The sequence below is a fragment of the Mastomys coucha genome, unplaced genomic scaffold (assembly GCF_008632895.1).
Source record: "Mastomys coucha isolate ucsf_1 unplaced genomic scaffold, UCSF_Mcou_1 pScaffold14, whole genome shotgun sequence".
In the NCBI taxonomy this organism is placed as follows: domain Eukaryota; kingdom Metazoa; phylum Chordata; class Mammalia; order Rodentia; family Muridae; genus Mastomys; species Mastomys coucha.
Genome location: NW_022196896.1, coordinates 132,759,452 through 132,769,328, shown reverse-complemented (window position 1 = coordinate 132,769,328; position 9,877 = coordinate 132,759,452). Strand labels below are relative to the sequence as shown.

Sequence of the window (9,877 nt, the reverse complement as noted above, 5' to 3'; positions counted from 1 at the left end):
CAATTCATAAGTTTCCAACTGTATATACATTCTGAAGATCACAATGAAATCTTACAACTGTCAATCCGGGAATGAATATCTTTTGTCCAGAGAATCCACTCTGCAACTGCTATCCACCCATTGCTAATAGCCATCTTGGCTATGTGATTGCTATCAGACTGTTGTATGCCATGGTGCCTGTGTTCAGGTAACTCTTATTTTAGTTAATAAATACAATAAAATAATATTAATAAAATAAAAGTGGGGTGCTGGCTCTTTATTGTACTCCCCTGATGAAGTTGTTGAGTCTTATTATTAGTTAACGTTGTTTCTCTGCTACTGTGTGAAACTCTATTTCTTAACCTTTTATAGTTTCTTTGACCAGAGATGCCCACACAGCTATTGGTGATAATTAGGGCCACAGACATTGCCACAGACTCAGACATGGCCCTCAGGGGCAGCACAGGATGGACTTCACCGTGACCTCAGGTGATGGATAGGACAAGCTACTCTATCGGTCCCTTTCTCTCCACTCTTGAGTCTCCAGTTCTGCCTCTCTTCACCATGCTCAAACCAGGCTTTCTCCCGCCTCTCCACTATACTTTTGTACACTGTAGTGGCTCCTGTGCTAAACTCTTAAGTTAAACTTTCTAGCACATGCATATTATAGGAAACATGTATAATGGTTCATAAAATCTACACCTGAGAGAATCTGCAATAAATCTTGCTTGGAATGTGGAATGGGTCTGTGTGGATAAGAAGCCCCAGGCCTTTTTTTTTTTTTTTTAATGGTTTCCCACATGACTGAGAATGTGTACCAGATGCAATAGATCCTTCCAGCTCTGGAATCCTGAGAGATCTTCTAGGGCTGCTCCTTCAGTGTTGGGCTTATCACCTCCTGAGTATCTGCAGATCCAGTTATGTAAAGAAAGCACAGCCTTCTCGAGGTGATACGAACACAGCAAAGCGACAGCCATCTCTCCACCTCACTCTGAACCTGCATCCAGACCTCGCTCATACCTGTTCCCATGACTGCCTGGAAACTCCTGTCTTTGAAGCTTTTCACTAGAATGGTGAGGTGTTCCAGCTGCTTCTAAGACTCTGGACTGCCTCTTTATTGACTCCCATTCTGACACAGGCAACAGGAGCGTGAGGACCAAGCTGTCTTAGTCGCTGGTGCTGTGAAGAGATACCATGACCATGGCAATTCTTATAAAAGAAAGAATTTAATTGGAACTGGCTTACAGTTTCAGAGGTTTAGTCCATTGTCATGATGGTGGGAAGCGTGGTGGCATGTAGGTAGACATGGTGCTGGAATTCTAGCATCAAGATCTGCAGGCAGCTGAGAGAGTTAGAGCCACTGAGCCTAGTTTAGGCTTCTGAAACCTCATATCCCACCTCCCTAGTGACATACTTCCTCCAATAAGTTCACACCCCTACCCCAACAAGGTGACACCTCCTAATCCTTTCATGTGTGTCACTCATTGAAGACTCAGCATTCAAATATATGAGCCAATGGGTGCATTCTTATTCAAACCACCACACAAACTGAGGCAGGAGCATGGCTGCATCTGCTTAGATAGGTATTGGAGCTACAGCTACTCCAGCACCAGACTCTTCCTTGCCCAGATCCCTGGAGGAGCTGGCCTCTCAAAGTTCCCCAGGGTACTATATTTACATCCCAGACACCCAGAGCCACTGGACCCTCTTGGCTTAGTTTTCTTCATACAAATGTTGGGGGAGAGATCTGTCCATAACATGCATGCTTTCCTTCTCCCAGTGATACCAGGGCTGTGAAACTCATTTTGGCTGATTCCCATTGGACAGCTGTGGCTCAGGGAGAAGCCAGGATGTTGAGCAATGAACCTCCTGGGCTTCGCTGCCTTCCATTTCCATCATTCCTCATCCTTGAGCACACTGGGTCAGAGCGCTGGCACCGAGCACAGCCATGGCTTCCAAGGTCTGAGGGACCTTCACTATGAGATCTGCACAGCACAGAGGCTTCCTGCCTCACATGCCTCATTCCTGGTGGTAAGAGAGCGATGGTTTTTGGCACTTTCCTACAAAGAAAAATCTTCATTTCCAAATTACACTGTCTCATTCTTACACATACCGGTTTAGGGGTAAAAATATAAAAATCAGACCTAAGAATGTAACTCAGTTTGTTTTAAAACTGTTCTTGAGGAGCTGGAGAGATGGCTCAGCAGTTAAGAGCACTGACTGCTCTTCTAGAGGTCATAAGTTCAATTCCCAGCAACCACGTGGTGGCTTACAACCATCTGCAATGAGATTGGATGCCCTCTTCTGGTGTCTCTGAGGACAGCTATAGTGTACTTACATATAATAAATAAATAAATCTTTAAAAAAAAACTGTTCTTGGTATTAAAATGCACACTGTCAACCATGCAAATGTATGTAACATCACCTGTAGAGACAGTTTAGTGAAATTAAATTGGGTTTGTTAGGTTGTGTCCAAAAGGTCCCTAAAACATGCAACCACTGTTTCCTGGAATTCTTGCAGAAGTAAGCAGTAAATTCTTACTTTATCAGCATAAAGTAATCAGAAGAGAAAATAAGACCAGAGCTTTAGGAGTACGGGAAGCAAGAGAGCTGCTGTGGGGACACAGGGAAATTTCAACAGGCATAGGGGAGCAAATGCTTCTGAAACAGGAAACAGGATCGCAGAATAGCAGGAAACGGGGATAGCATGCTCTCAGGTGGCCCTGCCCTGGGACTACAACAGACGGTGAGACTCAGAAGATGCTGGGGCCAGTTCTGAGGTAGAATCCAATCAGAGAACAGACAGGGAGGGTCTCCTTGGGTAGTATACAGCTCCCATTCCTTGGGTAATATACAGCTCCCATGGAAGTTTTACTAATAGTAATTTAGTGGGAAGAAATGCATGGATTTGTGGAAAGGCCTGTAGATTCTTAGAGGCAACAGCAATGGCTGCCAAAGTGACTGTCTTTCAAGTTTAAACATGAGGACGTGGTAGTGTGAGGGGCATGGGGACCTAGGCTGAGAGCCTGAAAGCTCAGCGGATGTGCTAGCCAGAAGGGGGTGGCAAAGCCATGGCCACAGTGAACAGTCTGGACATGCATAACCTGAAGCCCAGTTTCCTTTGTGAACCCCGACTTAGTGCTTCAGCAAGGCATTGGACTCACAGCACAGGGCATGTCCTGTTTCTGTTTGGAAGCCGGTACATACTTGAGCTTACATGTACTTGACTCTGTGAGATTACTTGAGTAGTTCTCACTTCTCCATTAGCTGGATGGTCCTTTATAAAGAATTCTTATAAAAGGATTTTTATGACTGGAACCACTGGCCATAGCTTAACTTGTCCATTCTTGTCTGGCCTGAGATCCAGGGCAGGTCTAAGTGAGTGCAGGAGAGCCTTTGCCTAAGCTGGCTCAGTGTTGTTGGACAGAGACCAGCCCACAAGGACCAAGCATGTAATTTCCCCACTGAGTTTGGCTACAGAGCTGGCTCTGTGGGTAAGGTGTGCTGGCCACATGTGTATGACATCCTGACACACTCTAAGCACCACATAAAGCCAGGCACAGTAGCATATGACAGCATTTCTAGGGTTCCTATACCAATATGAGCAGCAGAGGCAGAAGAACCCCTGGAAGCTCAAGGCCAGCTAGCCTGGCATGCAGAATGACAAACCAGAAATCCTGTCTTAAGGCATGTGGGAGGCAGGGTCCAGGATCTAATATTGTCTTTTGACAGCAGTATGAGCCTAGCATGTACAAACCTCCATCCCACAGACACACATGTCTCACACACAGAGAGAAAAAGACACTAGGACAGGACTGCTTATGGAAACTGATAGCCAGAGCCTGTGAAAGGGGAAGCTAACATTTGGTAAGCAACAAGAACGCAGTGATGGGGGGATCTAGAACCAGAATTGTGGGGCACTGGGCTGTGCAGGCAACCTGGTCCGGGTCGAGCAAAGGTCTGGAACCCCGGAGATCTGGTGGGTGGTAATTTCTGCCTGCATGGGACAGAAGGTGTTTGACCTTACCTCCTGGGCCCCTGGTTCCTGTTGTAGTCACAGTTACAGTCCCAACAGTCCCCCCCTTTCCCCCCTCCCGTAGGAGAGGTATGTGATCTGTCACGTATAAGCAGCACCAAGCCTTCCCAAATGCAAATAAGGTTTCTCCAAGCTCTCAGTCCAAACCGATGAGAATTACCTGCTGTCGAACCCTGAATCACCCCCAAAACTGTATATAAATCCTATCCAGGGAATTAAAGGTGTGCAAGAACTACTCCGTCGTCTGAGCCTTTTGTTCTAAGAGCTGTAACAGTTGGGAAGTAGTCTGTTCTTCTGAAACACTGCCTGAAGCTGCACCGCACTCCTCACTGTCTAGTCGGCCTCTCATCAGCCCAGCCCGACTCAACTCAGTGCAGGTAACCGAGTGACCTGGAAGGCATGGCTGAGGCGGAGGTGAAGCCAACTGCAGCAGCAGCAGCAGAAGCTGTGGAAGCGACTTCCCCTCACTGCCCGTGCTCACTTCCCTTCACCAGAACTCTCGCAGCAGACTGGGCCAGAGATCTCCGTGGAAAGGTGGAAAGCCTCTGGTACACGGGCCCACACAGAATGTTCTCAACCTTCCTAAGGCTGCCAACCCCTTGGGAGTTCCTCAGGGTGCGGCCACTCCCAGCCATCACATTATTTCTGTTACTACTTTATAACTGTGATTTCACTACTGCTACGGATCATAATGTAAGTATTTTTAACTTCCCGATCGATGATCTTAGGCAACCCCCGTGAAAGGGTCATTCAACCGCCAAAGGGGTCGAGGCAGGCTGAGAACCAAGAACTGCTGATCTAGACGATCGATAGATGGCTCACACGTGCAGCTTTACAGAAAAGCAAGCAAGCATGACAAAGTTGTTGAGCATATTCTCTGCAAACAAGCCATCCCAAACATGCTACCAGCCAGCTGTACTTTCTCGTGGTTTAATTTTGCAGCCTCCGTGCAAGGCTGCCCTGTACCTTACTCTGCTTTACTCTCCTGCCTCAACTCAAACCACCTTAGCTCAGGTCTCCACTTTTTGAATACACCCTTATGGTTTCATTTAGCCTAATTATATCTGCAAACACCACAGCTGAAAGGTTTCCGCCCTCTTAACATTTATAATGGGGACCAAATTTCAACCGAAATGTTACAAGTCCATCTTTTTCTATGTTTGACTCTTGTAGCTTGTACTGTTTTAGTGGGGAGACAATATAAGGCCGATGTTTAAGAGTGTGGTCTCAGAAATCAGATGTGGTCAAAAGGCAGCCATGCCTCTGCTTTCTGCCCGGTGACCCTGAACTTGTAATCTCCTACTACACCTTGAGGCTTCTATTTCCTCATGGTAGCTGTTGTCTTCTCTGGACAAGAGTTCAGATTTTTCATCTATGAAAAAGTGTTGACAATATCAAAAGCTTAGAGGAATTGAAAACACTGCAGAACACTGAAGCGCTCAACACTTGCTTCACAAGGAGAGTTCCATAAAAGGATGCCTAATTTTCTGTCCTTTATGCTTAAGAACAGAGGACAGAGCAGCTGGGGCTCCGAGAAATCTAGGAAGACTTTCAACATACCGAGCCCTTCAACTAAAGGGCTGTACAGCCTCTTCCCTGTCTACCGTGCTTCCTGACAGCGATGCCTCTTTCCCATCCACTCTGCTTCCTGATGTGTGCTGTCAGACTCGCTACAGTTGCCATGGAGCCATCGCTGAGCTGTTAGCCTCTAGGGAGATTTTTTTTTTTCCCAAATACAATATATGGTAACTGAGTGTTTAGACTGCAGGACTTTGTGTCGTCCCAGTGAGTTGCTACTCGGGTCTCTATTGGCTTTTTCTAACAGCCGACATAGCCTGTACTTCACTAAGCCTTCTAAATACAGAAAGAAGCTTCCTCTAATTACACAAAAATGGGCGATGCTGCATTCTGACAAAGGGCTCTTTACTGGGCTCATGCTTCCATGGGATACCATAGAGGGAAGCAGTGGGGTTGTGGTGTGTGTGTTAGCAGGCTTGTTTTGGGAAAAGCTGGTGGTAACAGGCACATCTGATGTTCCTTCCCCAAACTACCGTCACTGAGTTTCGGTTACATATAGACCATTCCTTGGGAAACTCTGCTCGCATGTTTGTTTTGGGTTTTGATAAACTATGCATAAGGAAATTGCAGCATTATCCTATGATACCCACTAGATACTTCAGATCCAAATGCATTAGAATTTGAGCCAAGATTCAGTGTCTCAAGGGACAAGTGTGGCTTGCTATATCTCCTTAGGTCACAGTGCCACAAAGTCAGGACCAATTTTGATTTCAGGTAGTGATCATTGTCGATCCATTATACTAACCTTACACAAAATGCTTTCTTTGGCTTTGATTATTTCAACTTTGTTAAACTTTTGTTGCATGTCTTTTTTTTTTTTTCCTTGATCAATTCCATTCAAAGGAATGTGTTATGTGACTTTACCTGCGGAGATGTGAACAAACCTCTAGTCATCTCAGACATGGAGGCTCCCAGCAGACCAAGGGCAATATTCCATCACAGTCAGTGAGTGTGCTGGGTAGCCTTAGGTCACCATACACTAAAGAGTTCCGCCCACGGCCGAAGTGACTCATGGAAAACCCTAGCATCCTGATTGTAACTACCTACACTAAGAACGTGTTTCCTAGCACCTTAGCATCCTGAGTGTAGCTACCTACACTAAGGGCTTGTTTTCTACCCTAGGGAGGGGAGGGGCCTCAGGAGCTTTAAGAGCCTGTGAGCCTGGAGCCACCATGCATCCTCCAGGAAGGAATGTCACTATGGCTGATCCAGGTCTCCTGGAGATGATCATAACTAGGCTGGTAGAACATGGTGCTGACCATGGCCAGCCCAAAAGACACAGCTGCGTGGCCAAGCCTAGAGTGCATCTTAAAATAAGTGGCTTCTAGCGTGGAGAGGCAAAGTTATGTTTTGAGTTTTAATTACTATGCTTAAGCAATCCACGAATCAAAACGCACCTGACCTGTAAGCCCTTGCCCAAGGACAGATGCCCCTGAAATGCTGGAGACTGTTTATGGAAAATAACAACCCACAAGCTTTCACTCCTCTAGACAAGTTTTGTCTGACCCAATTGCACCGGATGTGCTTGATCACATGTGGGTGGAAGGTGCGTAGGCAGGAAATACGTCATACGTTTGCTTACACCTGATTGGTCCTGGTGGAAAATGTGGTGAATTGTGGGGTTTGACAGATTTTTTTTTAGTCCCTGAAAACCATGACTCAAGCCTTTTTCTGGAAACCCAGAGACGGACCTGGCCAGAGAGTTCATCAATGTAGTCAGTATTTAGTTAAATCATGTTTCAAATTTGGCTTTAAATTATGGTAGTGGTCTTATTCTCAAGTGGTGGGATGAACACAAGAACTCGAAATGGAAGGCCCCCCCTTTACCCCTGTCGCTGAGCTACTAGAATCAGACACCCACAAGACACTCAGCCATGTTAGGGAGTCCCAAACTCTTGTCTCAGTTAGCAAGCTGGAGTCATTTAGGAACCAACTTTCTCAGTTGGGGCTAGTACCCAGAAAATAAGAACACTAAATATTGTATATTGAATTGCTAGATTGCAAATAGGATCATAACAAGTAGAGAAAAAAGTCTAAAATGAGCTAGTTATTATGCCATTCCCTTCATTGATCCTAATTATCTCAAGAAATTACTGAACCCTTGAAAAGATACTGTAAATCTTTTCAGGAAAAGAGAAAAGGGTATGGCTAGAATGTCATCACTAGTTGAAGGCTAATGCAAATGCAGACTTTAAATTCCTGTCACTTCCGTAGCATTAAACCACGAAAACAACCAAGAGTTTTAACTTAGTGCATCCTGCTGGGTCTCAGACACTACTGCGATGCAGAATTTATTCTAGGATCACAGCCTTGTACCTCCTCCTTCAGGTTTCCTGTTACACGGGAGCCTAGAGGCACATTAACAGTCCCCACACAGAGGGTTTTCTCAGTAATGTGTTCCTCTCCACTTGGGCAGGGAAAACACAGCTGCGTGGAACCGCTTTGTATAAAAGATTTCTGAAATACTTTGCAGCGTTTCATCTGTAATTCAGCAGGGAGCTGGAACTGGAACCAGCAGGTTGCCTGGCCCGTTGAGTACTAAGGACCCCAGTTTCAATTCCGTTCTCTTTAGTGGTGTCGACATGCCTGCCTATTAGCAATTACTCTACTGCCAGGAACTTGTTACCGTCTGTGTTAATCGGGGTTGGGCATCCCTCAGATGATGCACTGCTGAGTTCCTAGGTCAAAGTGTAGTGGTATTCCGTTGGAGTGGGCAGTTTTTAGACTCTGACGTCTTTTATCCCTTTCAGTCCTTGGAGGTTGCGTGTCTTTGTCTGACCAAAGGGGGGCGCCTTTAACTCTGCCCTAGTTCTTGGTTAGGACCTCCGGGACACATAGTGAGTTGGGTATGTGTTCTGAGTTCCTAAAGCTAGGGTTGGGTCACAGGAGTCCCCACATCACATCGTGTTGCCCTGGCCTGTCCGTTTCCAATTCATTTGCTTGTTTGTTTTTGTTTGTTTGTTTTAGGACTTGTTGACTCCTTTTAAGCCTTTACCTCAGAGAGGAGCAAGCTGTCCCTTTAGATCTTTGGTTCTACCGACCTCACTTCCAAAGTTCCTGTCTTTCTCAATCCTTCTGTGAGTCCCCTCGTACCATATGTGTTTCCCTCAACAGCTCACATACAAGCTCGAGATGTTAAGAGAAAACGATTCATATTCCTGCTACAGTTCAGGTAGGTGAGGCAACAGTTCTGAGAGAAGACTAGAGGAAAAAGAAAACAAGGATTTACCAGGGAGCCCAGCCCGCCTTGCCCACGGCTCACAGAGAGGGGGAAGTTCCTGCAATATCCTGTCAGACATCATCAGAAGCAGCAAGACCCCAGTGCTGTCATTTCTACCTGCTCAAAATACAGAAATCTAATATTTTAGGTGAAATGTCTCCATTTGGAAATGCTAGTCACTAATGAAAACATCTTTGGCCCTTCAAGGAAGGATTTACACAACATATTCAAAGGTTTATTTAATTCAGCCAGTAGACCATTTTGCAAACTTAATTTTCTTTTTCTTGTCCTGAGAACCTAGGCAAAATTTTTGATAAAACAAGAGCAGTGAGCACAAGTGCCCACCACATGGACTGGGAAAGGTGCCTCCTGCTTCCTCAAATGCTCTGTGTCTGGAGTTCAAGGGTATTCGTCTCTGCCAAAATGAACGAAGCTCAGAATTCTATGTGTTGTACATTTGGCTATTATTTTCCAAATGCTAAAGTTCAGATGTATGCAAAAACAATCTAAATTCTTTCTCTCCCCAGTGGACAAAGCCAATAGAGTTATTACTCAGAACATTCAGGATTCTTCAGGAGGAAGCGATGCCTATAATGGCCAGGAGTCCTGGAATGCCAGCCATTGGGAGAGCAGGAGATAAGGATTGCTTAAATCTGAGGCTAGCCTGGGTTATAGAATGAGTTCCAGGCCAGCCTGAATCACAGAGTAAAACTTACCTCAAAACAACACAAAGGCAATAAGACTAACCCTGTTCTATAGTAAAACAACATCTTACAATTAACAACAACAATAATAAAATACACATTATCTCTACTAACAAGGGCTAAGCCCTGCTATTTACTATGTATGCTTTAGAAAGAAAACCCACCCCTGTTTGTGCATGTATGCATGCTTGCATACATGTGTGTGTGCGTGTGTACATGTATGTGTGCATGTGTGTGTGGGTAAATCCATAGAGGTTGCCTGTTTTGAATCTAAAGCTCCCAGCAAGTATTTTTTGGGAATACATAATTTATAATGCTACATTCTGAAATATTCCTTTTCCTGAACGGGGGGGGGGGGGG

At 45.3% G+C, this 9,877-nt stretch overlaps 1 long non-coding RNA gene across 1 annotated transcript in view; it reads left to right on the top strand.

Moving 5' to 3' along the window:
- Window positions 1-7,201: 7,201 nt before the first annotated feature.
- LOC116089355 overlaps window positions 7,202-9,877 on the top strand; it is a 17,525-nt gene continuing 14,849 nt past the window's right edge. The window contains exon 1 of the long non-coding RNA XR_004118304.1: window positions 7,202-7,308. This is a non-coding gene — a long non-coding RNA (uncharacterized LOC116089355). The remainder of the gene's footprint in view (window positions 7,309-9,877) is intronic.